The sequence below is a fragment of the Salvelinus alpinus genome, chromosome 13, assembly GCF_045679555.1.
Source record: "Salvelinus alpinus chromosome 13, SLU_Salpinus.1, whole genome shotgun sequence".
Taxonomy (NCBI): Eukaryota; Metazoa; Chordata; class Actinopteri; order Salmoniformes; family Salmonidae; genus Salvelinus; species Salvelinus alpinus.
In genome coordinates, this window is record NC_092098.1 from 21,490,839 (window position 1) to 21,508,835 (window position 17,997).

The 17,997-nt window shown below is 41.5% G+C and overlaps 1 protein-coding gene and 1 pseudogene across 2 annotated transcripts in view; both read left to right on the plus strand.

Moving 5' to 3' along the window:
• The first annotated feature begins 196 nt into the window (after window positions 1-196).
• LOC139536711 (acetylcholine receptor subunit gamma-like) lies at window positions 197-14,195 on the plus strand (annotated as a pseudogene).
• A 1,464-nt stretch (window positions 14,196-15,659) lies between these two features.
• Window positions 15,660-17,997, plus strand: part of LOC139537345 (phospholipase D2-like) — a 40,581-nt gene continuing 38,243 nt past the window's right edge. The window contains exon 1 of one of the 2 annotated variants that reach the window (XM_071338559.1): window positions 15,660-16,207. The gene's annotated coding sequence lies outside the window, so the exon portion shown is untranslated. The remainder of the gene's footprint in view (window positions 16,208-17,997) is intronic. The other variant, XM_071338558.1, reaches the window with a different exon arrangement.

Genomic DNA, 17,997 nt, shown 5'->3' on the forward strand with positions numbered 1-17,997 from the left:
GCCCCACGGATCTCCCGGTTGCGGCCGGCTGCGACAGAGCCTGGGCGCGAACCCAGCCCAGCCTGGGCGTGAACCCAGAGACTCTGGTGGCGCAGCTAGCACTGCGATGCAGTGCCCTAGACCACTGCGCCACCCGGGAGATAACCCGGACTTTATAGTCCTTATGGGTTTTATGCCATCCATATTTCATAATAGCATGGTTCTCTTCCTTCCTTCCTTCCTTCCTTGTGCAGTGAGTTATAATGAGGAGCCTAAGCTGATTGGGGACCTGTTCAGAAGCTACAACAAGAACATTCGTCCAGCAGCACACCCCACAGACAAGGTGGAGGTGCAGGTCAAGCTGATTCTCACCAACCTCATCTCCCTGGTGAGAGACAGACCACACCTGCTGCAGCATAACAATACAACACACATACATTAGATGCCAGTACAAAAATGTATGCACTCACTACTGTAAGTCACTCTGGATAAGAGCATCTGCAAAATGACTCAAATGTAAAACCAAACATATTACACACATCACACTGCTGCACCCCAACAACACAATACATATTCCGTACGGATGACATACTATCTAAACAGTTCTGTACTTCCACCATGCAGGGTGCACTACAGTACTATCACATATCAAACTGAAATGGACAAATGTCTTCATCAGACAATCATATTATCTCCTCTGTTACAGAATGAAAAGGAAGAGACTCTCACAACTAATGTCTGGATTGAGATTGGTGAGAGAAACACTCACAATCTTATCAATTCATTTGTCATTTGTTTCTTGCATACTTTGACTAGATTCAGTTTTTTCCTTTCTCCTACTTTGAGTTTTTTCCACCTCAATGCTCTCTTCTCCCTCACTCGTCTGTTTTCTCCTCAGTTCCTCCCCCTCTCTCGTCTCTCCTCTGCCTGTACCATCCCCTCCCTCCCACAGCAATGGAATGATATTCGCCTAGCCTGGAACACCTCTGAGTATTTTGGCATTGAAGTTATCTGTGTGCCTTACAACACAGTATGGCTCCCTGACATCGTCCTTGAGAACAAGTGAGCCAGTAGAGGGCTTTCATCTTTTTCCTCATTCTGATTTCCCCCCCTTTTGTGGCTCTGTTTTGCTTTGTTTTGAGCAATGGACTCTTGAACTCTTCTCATCGCACCCTACCCTTTCCTTCCACCTCCTTTCTTCCCCTCCTCTCTTCCCCCTCTGCAGCATTGATGGCAAGTTTGATGTGGCCTACTATGCCAATGTGTTGATCTACTCCAGTGGCTACATGTACTGGCTGCCTCCAGCGATCTACCGCTGCACGTGTGCCATAGAGATCACCTATTTCCCCTTTGACTACCAGAACTGCACCTTAGTCTTCAGGTCCCAGACATACAGTGCAAATGAGTTGGAAATCATATTGACGCAGAGACCAACAAGCCTATTGAGTGGGTGGACATTGATCCTGAGGCCTTCACTGGTAATACACACACTAATGTTGCAACGTCTTGTTTTTATGGTTTTCCAAATCAAATCATATTTGTCACATGCGCCGAATACAACAGGTGTAGACCTTACCGTGAAATGCTTACTTACAAGCCCTTAACCAACAATGCAGTTAAGAAAATATTTACTAAATAAAGTACATTTAAAAAAAAATATATATGTTTGTGGTGGTTAATAGACGGTACTCTACCTCAGGCAAGCAATACCTCGAGACGACCTTAATATTAGACATCGTGCACCAGCTGTTCTTGACAAAAAGACACACCCCCACCCCTTGTCTTACCGTACGAAGCTGTTCTGTCCTGCCTATGCATGGAAAACCCAGCCAACTGTATATTATCTGTGTCGTCGTTCAGCCACGACTCGGTGAAACATAAGATATTACAGTTTTTAATGTCCCAGTGGTAGGATAGTCTTGAACAGTTTATTTTCCAGTGATTGCACGTTGGCCAACAGAACGGATGGTATAGGCATGTTACCCACTCACCAATGAATTCTCATAAGGCACCCTGATCTGCGCCACCTGTATTTCCTTATTTTCTTCATGCAAATGACGAGGATTTGGGCCTTGTCCGGGAGTAGCATTATATCCTTCGCGTCAGACTCATTAAAGAAAAAATCTTTGTCTAGTTCGAGGTGAGTAATCGCTGTTCTGATATCCAGAAGCTCTTTTCGGTCATAAGAGATGGTAGCATCAACATTATGTACAAAATAAGTTACAAACAATGCAGAAAAACACACAAAATAGCACAATTGGTTCGGAGCCTGTAAAACGGCAGGCATCGCCTCTGGCGCCATTCTTTAAATAAATTATATTTCAAAATCTACCTCCCTCTAATAGTTACCCACCACTACTCAGGTCCTGCATGTGTGACACAAATACTGAATATACAACTTTGTAGTTTCTCAAAATCAATATGTACGACTCCAACACCATAAAGTTTGCTGAGGACATGACGGTGGTAGGGCTGATCACCGACGGCGATGAGGCTGCCTATAGGGAGAATGTCAGAGACCTTGCAGTGTGGTGCCAGGACAACAACTTCTTCCTCAATGTCAGCAAGACAAAGAAGCTGATTGTGGACTACAGGAAAGGAGGTGCGAACACGTCCCCATCCACATTGGGGCTGTAGAGGAGCGGGTTGAAAGCTTCAAGTTCCTCGTTGTCCACATCACTAAGGAATTATCATGGTCCACTCACCAACACAGTCGTGAAGAGGGCATGACAATGCCTCTTCCCCCTCAGGAGGCTGAAAAGATTTGGCATGGGCCCTCAGATCCTCAGTTCTACAGCTACACCATTGAATGGCTGCATCACCGCTTGGTATGGTAACTGCTTGGCATCTGATCTCAAGGCACTACAGAAGTTAGTGCATATGGCCCAGTATATCACTGGGGCCAAGCTCCCTGCCATCCAGGACCTCTATACCAGGCGGTGTCAGAGGAAGGCCCAAAAAATTGTCAAAGACTCCTTCCAACCAAGCCGCAGACTGTTCTCTCTTCTACTGCATGACAAGCGGTACCAGTGCACCAAGTCTGGAACCAACAGGATCTAAACAGCTTCTAACCCCAAGCCATTAGACTGCTAATCAAATGGCTACCCTGACTACCTGCGTTGACCCTTTTTTGCACTCTCTCTCTTGCAGTGACTACGCACACATACTGGACTCTACCCACACACTAACCCATACTTACGCTGACATCCCAACACACACACACACACACTGACGCAACACACATTCACACTCACCAAGTACGCTGCTGCTACTGTTTTATTTATCCTGTTGCCTAATCACTTTACCTATATGTACATAGCTTCCTCAATTACCCCATACCCCTGCACATCGACTCGGTACTGGTACTCCTTGTATAGAGCCATGTTATATTTACTCTTTATTGTTATTCACTGTGTATTTATTCCCCATGTCACTTTGTATTTGACTTTTTTTTTCTTAATCTGAAGTACATTGTTGGAAAAGGACCTGTTAGCATTTCATTGTTAGTTGTGGTGGAATTATTCTAATCAAAGAGACTTTTAGATTTCCTCAAAACAATTGAACTTTATTATTTAATGACTGCAGTAATGGAACGTTAACAATCACCCAATGGTGTAGTGTTAAAGCCCAAATAAACAGGATTCAGTTAGAACTATTTATAGTCTTCCTGAGTCCTTGTGACAAGGAACAGAAATGATACAAAGGTACATTGTGCTCTCATGCAACAGACATCAAGATTTACATGGCACCAAATATCTGTCTCTAGTTCATTTACTACTTGTTTATACAGAAATACTAATGCAACCTAGAATACTAAATCCTTTCCTTAAATAAACTGGACATTGGTCCTCCCTGTTACCGATAAACAGGCACACAGACACTAATCATGGAATGCAGTCTTTAGGTTCTCACCAAGCCATCGTAAATCTGTCAGAGTTAAATCTGAGGATTCTCTCTCTTCACGCAGACACATGAGAGTTCTAAGAACCCTATTCTGTTGCCTCTAGAAAAAACAGACGGTGTGAATGTTTTAATATAGGAATACATTCTAATATAAAAGTAATGTGATTAACATAATGTTGTAATTCTACGACATTGTCTAAACCTGTTGACAAAGCATGTGACAAATAACATTTGATTTGATTAAATCAAATCAAATCAAGTTTATTTTATATAGCCCTTCGTACATCAGCTAATATCTTGAAGTGCTGTACAGAAACCCAGCCTAAAACCCCAAACAGCAAGCAATGCAGGTGTAGAAGCACGGTGGCTAGGAAAAACTCCCTAGAAAGGCCAAAACCTAGGAAGAAACCTAGAGAGGAACCAGGCTATGAGGGGTGGCCAGTCCTCTTCTGGCTGTGCCGGGTGGAGATTATAACAGAACTATGCCAAGATGTTCAAAATGTTCATAAGTGACAAGCATGGTCAAATAATAATCATGAATAATTTTCAGTTGGCTTTTCATAGCCGATCATTAAGAGTTGAAAATAGCAGGTCTGGGACAGGTGGCGGTTCCATAACCGCAGGCAGAACAGTTGAAACTGGAATAGCAGCAAGGCCAGGTGGACTGGGGACAGCAAGGAGTCATCATGCCCGGTAGTCCTGACGTATGGTCCTAGGGCTCAGGTCCTCCGAGAGAGAGAAAGAAAGAGAGAAGGAGAGAATTAGAGAGAGCCAAGATTTTCAAAATGTTCATAAATGACAAGCATGGTCAAATAATAATCAGGAATAAATTTCAGTTGGCTTTTCATAGCCGATCATTAAGAGTTGAAAACAGCAGGTCTGGGACAGGTAGGGGTTCCATAACCGCAGGCAGAACAGCTGAAACTGGAATAGCAGCAAGGCCAGGCGGACTGGGGACAGCAAGGAGTCATCATGCCCGGTTTGCCGTGACGTATGGTCCTAGGGCTCAGGTCCTCCGAGAGAGAGAAAGAAAGAGAGAAGGAGAGAATTAGAGAGAGCCAAGATTTTCAAAATGTTCATAAATGACAAGCATGGTCAAATAATAATCAGGAATAAATATCAGTTGGCTTTTCATAGCCGATCATTAAGAGTTGAAAACAGCAAGTCTGGGACAGGTAGGGGTTCCATAACCGCAGGCAGAACAGCTGAAACTGGAATAGCAGCAAGGCCAGGCGGACTGGGGACAGCAAGGAGTCATCATGCCCGGTTTGCCGTGACGTATGGTCCTAGGGCTCAGGTTCTCCGAGAGAGAGAAAGAAAGAGAGAACGAGAGAATTAGAGAGAGCATACTTAAATTCACATAGGACACTGGATAAGATAGGAGAAGTACTCCAGAAGTACTCCAGGTATAACCAACTGACCCTAGCCCCCCGACACATAAACTACTGCAGCATAAATACTGGAGGCTGATTAACAGCTATCTGTAAACAATTTACAACCCATCAACAGGTCAAATCCTAATGAAATGGCTTCTATTGATCCCAGTGTGTCTGTTTCCACCCTGTTAGAGAACGGTGAGTGGGCCATAAAGCCCCGGCCAGCCAGGAAGCTGATCAACTCACGCTACACTCCTGATGACCTGGAGTACCAGGAGATCTCCTTCAACCTGGTCATCCAGAGAAAACCTCTATTCTACATCATCATCCTGCCCTGCTCACTCATCTCCTCCCTGGTCGTCCTGGCCTACTTCTTACCTGCACAGGGTAGGTTGCAACACTGCTGCTGATTGGTCAGTGGTGTAACTTAAGGATACAGGAAGATGATACAGTATGCCATCAACAACTGATGTTAACAGATGTCTGTTAGTGTTGTTTCATATATTGACTATTAAATCAAATTATTTATATTTAAAGCAGCTATCAACAGTTGAAACAATAACAAAGTGTCCTCCCTGCCCCCATTTCAGTAAAAAGCTGAGGGATGGGGCTAGAGAAATATAACCACTCAAATTCATAAAAGAGAGCTATGGATGCAAGGATTGACCATCCATGATATCAGAATTATAATTTTTAATTTTCTGAGGTTATGTAGTGTTTTACATTTACTTTGTTTACAAACATTGAAGTAAAACAAGTTTATATTTTGGATTCTGATGGGGTACGAATGCTTATGAGGCATTAATAAGTTATATTCTTCAAGAATCAATGGGTACATATCATTAATTTATGAGTCCACAAATGGATGTAGCAACTCCAGATTGCCCCTTTATGCTCTAACATAGATTTCATGGTTTTGAGTTTCAAACTAGAGAATGCACTGTATGTTGTCGGATTTAAGTTGGATTCTGTTTGCCTGCGCAAGACAAGATCAATAGGGATCTGCATTCCAACTAAAACACTTGGAAGCACTCTCACGTTACGTCTGGAATTGCTCGAGTATATTACAGGGATCATCAACTAGATTCAGCCGCGGGCCTTTTCTTCTGGAGCGGATGGTCAGGGGGCCGGAACATTATTACTAATCATTTGTAGACTACAAGAAACCCAAACAGATAATGTGACTAAAACATAACTTCAAACCTTGCTTAGGCATTTGTTTACGATCACATCTCTTTATTATGCTTGGGAATAGGCCTACTTGGGATCAGATTTCCAAAATGTTTATCACTTGGAGCTGATTTGGAGCTGGAGCTGTCCAACAACAAAAATCTTTTTTTTGCTCAGAAAACTTGGTGGGCCAAATAAAACCATCTGTATATTATGTCTGTTGTCGTCTATGATGATTATGGGAAAAGCACTGCACTCCCGTCTACCCCTCTGATTCTCTGTTGTCCCCTTCATAGCTGGGGGACAGAAGTTGACTGTGTCCATCTCTGTCCTGCTGGCTCAGACTGTCTTCCTATTTCTTATTGCTCAGAAGGTCCCTGAGACATCGCTCAATGTCCCACTCATTGGCAAGTGAGTTAGAATGTACCTGGGTGTGTTTGTATGATGATTCTGTGTGAGAGACTCCATATAATAGTCACTGCATTCCTTTCTCAACTTCAAATTTGTGCCCTCTAATGGGATTCTTCTTCAGTCTCTTTCTTACTGCCTTCCTCCATACATTTCTGTTACTCCATAAGAGAGCCAAATCCCCTCTCCATCAACATCGGTCTGTTCTTCTCTTCCAGGTACCTGATCTTTGTCATGTCTGTGACCACGCTCATCGCCACCAACCAAATCGTGGTGCTCAACATCTCCCTCCGCAGTCCCAAAACCCACACCATCAAGCAGGTATGTATACATTGAAAAGCAAAATGATTTGTTTAACCACAAATGGGTGCTAAGTGGCCTTAAAAAAATCCAGGTCCAGTACTTGTGTGGGTTTGAAAGTTAAATACTTTATTGCATAGGCCAAGTCATGACTAAAATATAGTGCATTCTGAAAGTATTCAGACCCCATAACTTTTTCCACATTATACATTTATGGATTTTCCCCACAATGACAAAGCAAAACAGGTTTTTAGATTTCTTTGCCAATTTATTAAAAATAAAAACAGAAATACCTGATTTACATAAGTATTCAGACCCTTTGCTATCAGACTCGAAATTGAGCTCAGGTGCATCCTGTTTCCATTGACCATTTGGAAAGGCATACACCTTTCTATATAAGATCCGTATAGCTCCGAGACAGAATTGTGTTGAGGCACAGACCTGGGGAAGGGTACCAAAAAATGGCTGCAGCATTGAAGAACACAGTGGCCTCCATCATTCTTAAATGGAAGAAGTTTGAAACCACCAAGACTTTTCCTACAGCTGGCCGCCCGGCCAAACTGAGCAATCCGGGGAGAAGGGCCTTGGTCAGGGAGGTGACTGCGAATCTGATGGTCACTCTGACAGAGCTCTGTGGAGATGGGAGAACCTTTCAGAAGGGCAACCATCTCTGCAGCACTCCACCAATCAGGCCTTTATGGTAGAGTGGCCAGACGGACACCACTCCTCAGTAAAAGGCACATGACAGCCCGCTTGGAGTTTGCCAAAAGGCACCTAAAGGACTCTCAGAACATGAGAAACAAGATTATCTGGTCTGATGAAACCAAGATTGAACTCTTTGGCATGAATGCCAAGCATCACGTCTGGAGGAAACCTGGCACCATCCCTACGGTGAAGCATGATAGTGGCAGCATCATGCTGTGAGGATGCTTTTCAGCGGCAGGGACTGGGAGACCAGTCAGGATCGAGGGAAAGATGAATGGAGCAAAGTACAGAGATCCTTAATGAAAACCTGCTCCAGAGTGCTCAGAACCTCAGACTGGGGTGAAGGTTCACCTTCCAACATGACAACGACCCTAAGCACACAGCCAAGGCAACGCAGGAGTGGCTTCGGGACAAGTCTCTGAATGTACATGATTGGCCCAGCCAGAGCCCGGACTTGAACCTGATCGAACATCTCTAGAGAGACCTGAAAATAGCTGTACAGCGACGCTCCCCATCCAACCTGACGAGCTTTCGAGGATCTGCAGAGAAGAATGGGAGAAACTACCCAAGTAAAGGTGTACCAATCTTGTAGTTTCAACCTACAAGAAGACTCAAGGTTGTAATCGCTGCCAAAGGGGCTTCAAAGAACTAAAGGGTCTGAATACTTATGTAAATATGATATTTCCGTTTTTTTTTTGTCTAAAAATCTGTTTAAGGAAATGAAAAGCTGTTAAAACGACCCAACATGTTTTTGATAAAATATGCATCCAAGCAGAAATGAAATCTTATGTGGTTGAAATACTATCAGCTTTGATGATGCTTATAAAGATAGCACCTTTACAGACTGTTCTGGTCCTTCTATTTATTTTCAACTCCATTTCACAGCTTTTCTCTTACTGAATTAAACTTTGATATTGTCCTTTTTGCCTCAGTGCATCAATGTTAACTTTTTCTGCCTAAATTCCCAAAAGCATTTGGCAATTGCCGTGTATTTAGCACGCTACAGTTAGGCCCTAAAGCTTAGGCTAAATACTAACGTCAGATAGAAAAACCTCAGTGTAGCCTATAGATATGAATTGCACAAGAATTATACTTTTTTTTAACGCCTTCTTTTCTCTTTATTCAATACTATAACGATCCGATATGACATAAGATCCTACTTTGTCAGAATGAATATTAGACTTTTTTGTTGCCTATTCCACCTTTCCTCTCCCCTGTTTAGCCCCTCTGGTGGATAATGCAGAGGCGGAAGTGAACAGAGTGAGGGAGCGACGGCGTAGCTCGTTCGGCCTGATGCAGAGAGCGGAGGAGTATGTGCTGAAACAACCACGCAGCGAGATGATGTTTGACAAACAGAGAGAGAGAGGCACGGTCTCACGATCATTTGGTAAGATTAGAGATACCGGTAGGGAGGGAAGGAAGGTTAGCGCATGGGGGGGTATACAACATTTGTTTTGGTGTTATGGAACCCAGAAACAGTTGTGCCAAACAACATTTGAGACAGGCACGTACACAGATAGGGCTCTACCTGTACAGAGCACATGCCCCTTTGCCCTTCCAGTCTCCAAAGTTCCTTTTTCAGTGGTGGAATAATCTCCCCCCAAATGTTTCTTTTTGAACCTACTGTCAGCAAGTCCTCATTAAATGATAATCTATGCTTCAGAACCAACAAGTTGCGCATCTTAATTGTTGACCAATTGACCATCGACGTTGGAGCATAAAGAAGGTCATGCTAGTGGTGCACGGGTCAGCTGTTTGTTCACCGGCACCCGCCCGCAATTGCTAATAACACATCTGCAACCACCCAACTATGTGTAATAAAGTGGAAATCTGAGAACCGACCCTAACCCGCAAATATAGAAAATGCATGGTAGGCTAGAGATGGCAGAATTTTTTTGGGGAAGATCTTTTTGCCTGATTTTAGATATGTTTCTGCTTATAATTTCCAACATTATGGTAGGCTATTTGTTAGTCAACTTGTCTATAGTTAGATACAGGTGGCTTCTCTTCTGTCATTATGTTGCCCGAAGAGTAAATAAACCCTTACTCAGCAGAATGTTATAAATGGATAGAATGAATGCTTCAATCTAGTTGACTTCGGTAAAGTTCTCTCTGTCATCTCTGCTTCTTTCGTGGAGCAAAGAAGTTTAGAGATCGGGGAGAAAATGCAATAACTCAAAAATCTGGAAAGATTTTCTGTGCAACATTTCCTTATGACATCAGTTTATCCGGTTGTAAGGGAAGCTGTGAAAACGACCCAACATGTTTCTGATAAGATTTCAGTTCGGCTTGGATGCATATTTTGTGGTTGAAATACTATCAGCTTTTATGATGCTGATAAAGATAGGTACTGTTTAGAGGTGCTAACTGTGCATTGGCATTCTCTCAAGATGACAAAAATCATATTTCTCCACTCCTGTTCAAAATTTTGCCGACATAATTTTACTGCAAGAAATGCTTAATTCTCCAGGAGTTACTATTAAGGCTATGTGAGAGGTTATAGACCTACAGTCAGTGCCCAGATTTCAGTTTCCATTTAACCCTTCTGAACAGTAGGCTACAGTTCCCTCAATATTAACTTTTTCTGCCCGTTCCAAAATGCATTTGGCGATTGGCGTGTTGGCTATTTGGCGCGTGTACAGTTAGGCCCTAAAGTTTAGGCTTATGCACTAATGCAGATAGCCTAAAATAATGAAAGAAAAACCTCAATGTAGCTTAAGATGTATACATTGCACAAGAATTATACATTTATGGATTTTTTAAGGTATTGTCTTTATTCAACCCGCCCGCCACCAACCCGCCCTTCATCCACACAATATTTCATGACCCTCAACCCGTCCGCCCTGCGGATATAACCACGGGGACTGCGATGTATGAGTCACTAGGGCACGCATATCCAGATTAGTGACCAGAAATAACTTGTTTCAAGCCTACATTCATCATCCATATAAAATACAGTTTCACAATCTACTACTGACTTATCTTTGCCAGAACAATTGTCTACCTGGCGATTTGATTGATCATTTTCATATTTCAGATAGGCCTAATGTGGGTGGCTACTGGCTATATGTCTAAAGATAAGCAGCTGTAACATCGCACTGCCATCAATATTATGGGACAAAGATGTAACATATTCTGGCGAAATTCTTACGATATTTGTGAGGAAGAACAGGGCTATCCGGCTGGCAATGAGCGCTTTGCAGACAGGCATGATAGTGGCCACAAATAGAGTTGGGTTGGATATAGTAATGGTAGGCTACAATCTTCTATTTTGACTGGTATTGTGTTGGTCATTGTTAATAAGAATTTGAGTTCAAAATAGTTTAGAAAAATAATTTACTAATCAGATTGTTCTGCTTTCCCTTCTTGTAATAATTGCTCAACGAATCTGTGACCGCGGCTGCAGGAACCATTTTTTTGGGGTGCCCTTTTTTTGTTGATGAGCACATGCCCCCCCCCCCCCAAAAGGTCTGCGGACAGCCCTGCTTTGAGATGTAGTAGTAAGTAGTTATGTATATTATCCAGCAAGCCACTTTTTTAAATAGATGTCTGGGTTAATTTGAATTGGTTTTAAAAAGCATTTGGTTGTATTTGTTCTTGTAAATAAGTATCACAATCAATAGGAAAAGGAGAGAGGATAAAGATTCGCACTGTGGTCCATCACCAGCATATGTGTAGGTGACTGTATGTCTCTGTTACCCTCTAGTGGATGGCATTGATGTGAGCACCACAGCCAGCCTGTTCAAGAGCCTCGCCCAAGCTGCTCCTGAGATCAAGGAATGTGTGGATGCCTGTAACTTTATCGCTGAGAGCACAAAGCAAGCAAATGACATTGGATCAGTAAGTATTGCTTTTATTCTGGGGATGTAGGTCAGGTTTCCACATTTTGTTATATTACAGCCTTATTCTAAAATGTGTTATAGTTTTTTCCCCCTCATCAATCTACACACAATACCCCATGATGACAAAGCAGAAACAGGTTTTTAGAAATGTGTATTTAACCTTTATTTAACTTTATTTAAAATATCACATTTACATAAGTATTCATACCCTTTACTCATTACTTTGTTGAAGCACCTTTGGCAGCGATTACAGCCTTGAGTCTTGTTGGGTATGACGCTACAACCTTGGCTTGGCACACCTGTATTTGGGGAGTTTCTCCCATTCTTCTCTGCAGATTCTCTCAAGCTCTGTCAGGTTTGATGGGGAGCGTCGCTGCACAGCTATTTTCAGGTCTCTCCAAAGATGTTCGATCGGGTTCAAGTCCAGGCTCTGACTAGGCCAATCAAGGACATTCAGAGACTTGTCCCGAAGCCACTCCTGCGTTGTCTTGGCTGCGTGCTTAGGGTCGTTGTCCTTTTAGAAGGTGAACCATCGCCCCAGTCGGAGGACCTGAGCCCTCTGGAGCAGGTTTTCATCAAGGATCTCTGTACTTTGCTCCATTCATCTTTCCCTCGATTCCGACTAGTCTTCCAGTCCCTGCCACTGAAAAACATCCTCACAGCATGATGCTGCCACCACCATGCTTCACCGTAGGGATGGTGCCAGGTTTCCTCCAGACGTGATGCTTGGCGTTCAGGCCAAAGAGTTCTTGTTTTACACTAGACCAGAGAATCTTGTTTCTCATGGTCTGAGAGTCCTTTAGGTGCCTTTTGGTAAACTCCAAGCGGGCTGTCATGTGCCTTTCACTGAGGAGTGGCGTCCGTCTGGCCACTCTACCATAAAGGCCTGATCGGTGGAGTGCTGCAGAGATAGTTGTTCTTCTGGAAGGGTCTCCAATCTCCACAGAGGAACTCTGGAGCTCTGTCAGAGTGACCATCGGGTTCTTGGTCACCTCCTTGGCGCTGGCCCTTCTCCGATTGCTCAGTTTGGCCCGGCGACCAGCTCTAGGAAGAGTCTTGGTGGTTCCAAACTTATTCCATTTAAGAATGATGGAGGCCACTGTGTTCTTGGGGACCTTCAATGCTGCCGAAATTTGTTGGTACCCTTCCCCAGATCTGTGCCTCGACACAATCTAGTCTCGGAGCTGTACGGATAATTCCTTCGACCTCATTGCTTGGTTTTTGCTCTGACATGCACTGTCAACTGTGGGACCTCATATAGACAGGTGTGTGCCGTTCCAAATCATGTCCAATCAATTGATTTTACCACAGGTGGACTCCAATCAAGTTGTAGAATCATCAAGGATGATCAATGGAAACAGGATGCACCTGAACTCAATTTCAAGTCTCATAGCAAAGGGTCTGAATACTAATATAAATAAGGTATTTGTTTTTTATTTTTAAAAGCCTGTTTTCGCTTTGTCATTATGGGGAATTGTGTGTAGATTGGTAATGAAAAATAAATATTTAATCCATTTTAGAATAAGGTTGTAATGTCACAAAATGTGGAAAAGGTCAAGGGGTCTGAATACTTCCCGAATGTACTGTACTTCTTACTTACTTATTACAGTCTTTTTGGCAGTAGATGACTGAAAATGGCACCGTCTTGATATCATGTCATCCTTTTTGTTAAATATTTCAAACTGTGTTTTGTGTTTTACCCTTACCATTTCTTGTTACACGTGTGTATTCTACTGTTTAGTAAGCCGTGTGACATGAACATGCCAAAATATCTACGTTTGTGGCAAAGCAGTTGTGATTTAATTCAATAAGTCTGCTGTGGGCTTTGCTTGGTTAGAACAAAATGAAGAAGCCAGATCTCTGTTTCAGCCCTCACACTGCCTTAGGATGAGGATGCAGGTCTCCTATACCCTATAGAATTCTTGTCTTTCTTGTATCTCACTGTATGGTGATGTATATGTGACACAGGTCTTAACTGATGGATATAATGCAATTTGCAACATAAGAAGACCATAATACTCTAAGAATATTAGATTTAGCTAGTTACTTTATTTTACGCACAATACATTTACATGGTTAATTAATTGTTCTGTTTAACTTCTACCAAATAATGGCACAGACACTTAATTCAAACTTAAACTGAGGCCTTGCTTTCGTTTCTGCCCAATTGGTGCCTCATTTATAAAATGTTATATAATTAAACAATTTATTTTTGTATACAATTAAAACACTTATGCTGCTGATGTTGGCATACACAAATCATCATGAACAACAATTTGTTTGTTTTACATTATGGGCATTGAATATGGAGTTTTAGCATCAGGAGGATGTGTTGAATGGTACATAGTCAGCAAAAACGTTGGAGATTCAAACCATTACTGGAACGTACTATGTTTTACGTGTCCCTCTGCATCTAAGATCTTTAAAACATCTATACAAACAAATGCTGCATAATGACTGTTAGTATTTTCTGTTGTTATTAATACTGTGAAAATTAAATAAATACTTTTTATCAAAAGACTTGTGGTCATTGTTGAGAGGGTGCACATACAATATGTGGCTATTAAATCTTGAAATGGCAGTTTGAGATGGTTTTTAAATATCAGACAATGTTGAAGACAAAGGTTAATGCAGACCGCCTCCAAAACCACTGCTTGACTGATTCCAAGGCTTGGCTAGAATCATTTGTCCAGCCCTTTGGGAATCCAAGCACAGCCACAGTTTATTTTCCCAAGGATGATTAAATAGAGCAGTAGCACAGCATCCTACCATGCAACAGAACAGTTTGAAGGTAGTTTTAATAAAGTCAAAGTAAACATTTCTTCAACACCAGACAGCAGCAACAATTACACATGCAAGTACGGTTGTAATGCTTCATTTTGTCTACTACTGTCATGGTTACATTTCTGTTTCACTGTAGAGAATTCTTAAAACCTTTGAGGCATATTAATGGGAAGCAGTGTAGTGTGTACGGTGAAAGTAGTCTACATTCTACTTGATCACACCACTATAATTATGCAACTTTTGAGTGAATCAGAATAGGCTACACACACCTTCAAGATCACATTTTGATGTTGCTTGGGCAAGAAATTTGGTTTAATATAACAAAATATTTTCTGTTCTTTATATTGTGTCGATATACATTTGTTTATGTTTATGTATTTAGAATATTACAATGTAATTCGAGATAAATCTCTTTAGGTTCAACACATTTAATTTACTGTTTCTACTGAGTGTAGAGGGTGTGGTCTGACCACTATGACTAGACAAGGTCTGACTATGACTAGACAATGTCTGACTCTGACCACTATGACTAGACAATGTCTGCTGACTCACCCAAAGATCTTCTTTGTCCTCAATTGGAAGACTCTCTCTAATCATTTTAAATGTAACCTTTATTTAACTAGGCAAGTCAGTTAAGAACAAATTCTTATTTACAATGACAGCTTACACCAGACAACACTGGGCCAATTGTGCGCTGCCATATGGGACTCCCAATCACAGTGATGCAGCCTGGATTTGAACCAGGGACTGCAGTGACACCTCTGGCTCTGAGATGCAGTGCCTTAGACCACTGCACCACTCAGGAACTATGTGCTCCCAACATTCCTCTGGTTTGGCTTCTGGACCAAAGCCCCGGTTGAGACATGTCCCTTTTGTCTCAGTTCAACAGTACTCATTCATTTTGTGTGAATGAGGAGGAGGAATGTCTTGAGCCAGTAAAAACAGATCTGGCATATCACCTGTTTTGCAGCTGGTTACACTTCAAATAAAGTAATCTCTTCTATTGAGAAAATCTCAAGCAACAAAGACGAAGATGTTTAATAATTAAAAACCAATGAAAATCATATAATCCGGACCAAACTCTTATAATTTAGTTGTTGATTGTTAGTTCTCAATTTTTTTATTTGAATTTTAATAGAAGAAATGGTTCGATTCCAGCCTGTATCACAACTGGCCGTAATTGGGAGTCCCATAGTGCGGCGCACAATTGGCCCAACGTCCTCCGGATTTGGCCGGTGTAGGTCTTCATTGTAAATAAGAATTTGTTCTTAATAACTGACTTGCCTAGTTAAATAAAGGTTAACTACTGTTGTGCTGCTGACGGTACAATCTGTCTTCAACTGGAGTGCTGCTGCCTGCTACGTCAGGCACTATGCGACATTTTTTTTTACAATGGAATAGCTAGGTAATGTGAAAGAAAAATGTATACGTTGTTGATACATTGATGCAATGTTTACCTGGACAAGTCATCGCGCACTACTGTATCAGACTATTTGTGCTTCTGTAGCGGATATTCTCGGTGAATGATTTCAGGAATATAGCCTACCATGCAGCCGGAAGGAACATTTACATGTGCATGGTTTAGAGTAAGTACTGTATCCCTTTCCTTCTCTCTTTTTACGTCAAAACTACTGATAAATCTTCTAGGGCGAAGGGACTAGGAAGAAAAACGAAGATATTTTTACTCACGGATATGGAATTTGACCCTCGTCTTCCTGATCTTTTCTATGTGATGCTTTAGTAAGTAACTACGCCTCTACTAAAATGAATCTCCTCTGTGATTCTATACCACTATAAAGGGAACTATCGTGATTTAGAAATAGTTTAAAACAGCACGGATGCAGAATACTAATAAGGCCTATGCGACATTTCAACTGGATACTTTATTATAGTTTCACATTGCCAATTCTGTCTGCTCCTTCGTTCTCCAACCTGGTATCATACACTAGACGTAATATAGTAAATGAAAAATGATCGGCCACTCATTAGTATAATATGTTATGTTTGGTATGGTTACATAAGACCAAAGGTTACTTAAAGGAGTAGTTCACTATTTTACAACTTGATGTTAAATGGTTCCTCACTCTAAAAGTAGTCTATGGGCCAGGGGAAACTGTCATCCACGGTTCAGTTGTCTTTAAACAGCCACTACAAACTTCAGCTAACTTTAGCCACCACAAGTTAATCAATTGAAGTGATGTGGGTATGTGAGTCAAATCACCTTTAGTAATATAAAACTAAATATAGAGTTGATTTCAGGTGTTTTGGACATTCTTAATTTTTTAAATAAACATGCTCACATGCCCCCATCACTTCCATTGATTGTTAGCTTGTGGTGGCTAAGGTTAGCTGAAGTTTGTAGTGGCTGTTTTAAAGAACTGTACTGTGCAATCTACTCTCTCGGCCCATAGACTACTTTCAGGGTGAGGAACCCTCTAACATCAGTTTTCCTTAAGGAGGGTGATTGGGTGGGTGTATAACATGAATATCTAGCAACCCAAAGGTTGCGTGTTCAAATCTCATCACAGACAACTTTAGCATTTTAAATAATTAGCAGCTTTGCAACTACTTACTACTTTTTAGCTACTTTGCAACTACTTAGCATGTCAGCTAATCTTAACCCTTTAACTAACTCCTAACATATTGTTAATTCATGTCATACGAATTGTAATTTGTAACATTATATACGGTGTCCACCCACTCTGCCCAGAGTTGGTGAAAATGTGCTTTGGTGATGACATTTCACTTCCTTATGCTATTAAATACATTTTACCAAGACAAATATGGTTCTGAATCTTTCAGTGGAGTTTTCTCCAACATATCACATTATATAGAAAAGTCAGATTTCATAACCTAATACATCCGATAATTAGCACCGAGTTCTATTGAAAGAGCGGTGGAGTTCTCTCGCCGAAACTTATGAGGATTTAACATTTTGTGGTCATCGTCATCCAAGTTGTTCCGCGGGTCGCAAATAGCATAATTAGCATGACACGAGCTGAATTAAATGTTAAAAGGCTCCGTTGACATTTCACAGAGATACGCTTGTTTTTGTAAGAAGTCTTTGAAAAAGAACAGAAACTTTGCATTAATATGAACTGGGTATACTAAAATATCAAAATACATGTTATATCACAATCTATATCTATCTTACCTCTATTGATTTATGTCATCCTGATTTGAGAAGAAAGATGTTGAGTTCAATGGTGAGCCTGTCAGGTAACCTTAATTCTCGGACAGCATCCAGCCTAGATGATGCGATACTATTTCTCAGATTTTTGCCACTTTGTCTCTGGTCTCCTTTGAGTTTAGTCGCCCTATTGTTGACAATCCTACAAGGGTAAAAACGGCAATAAGTTTTGAATGGATTGTGATAGAGACATGAGGTTTGGACCATTGGTTTCTTAGACCATTATCTACACAATTAACATATTATTTCACTCATTGATCAAAATATGTGTTTTTGATTGGACACCTTATGTCAGGGATTATCAACTAGATTCAGCTGCGGGCAGTTTCTTTTTTCTTGA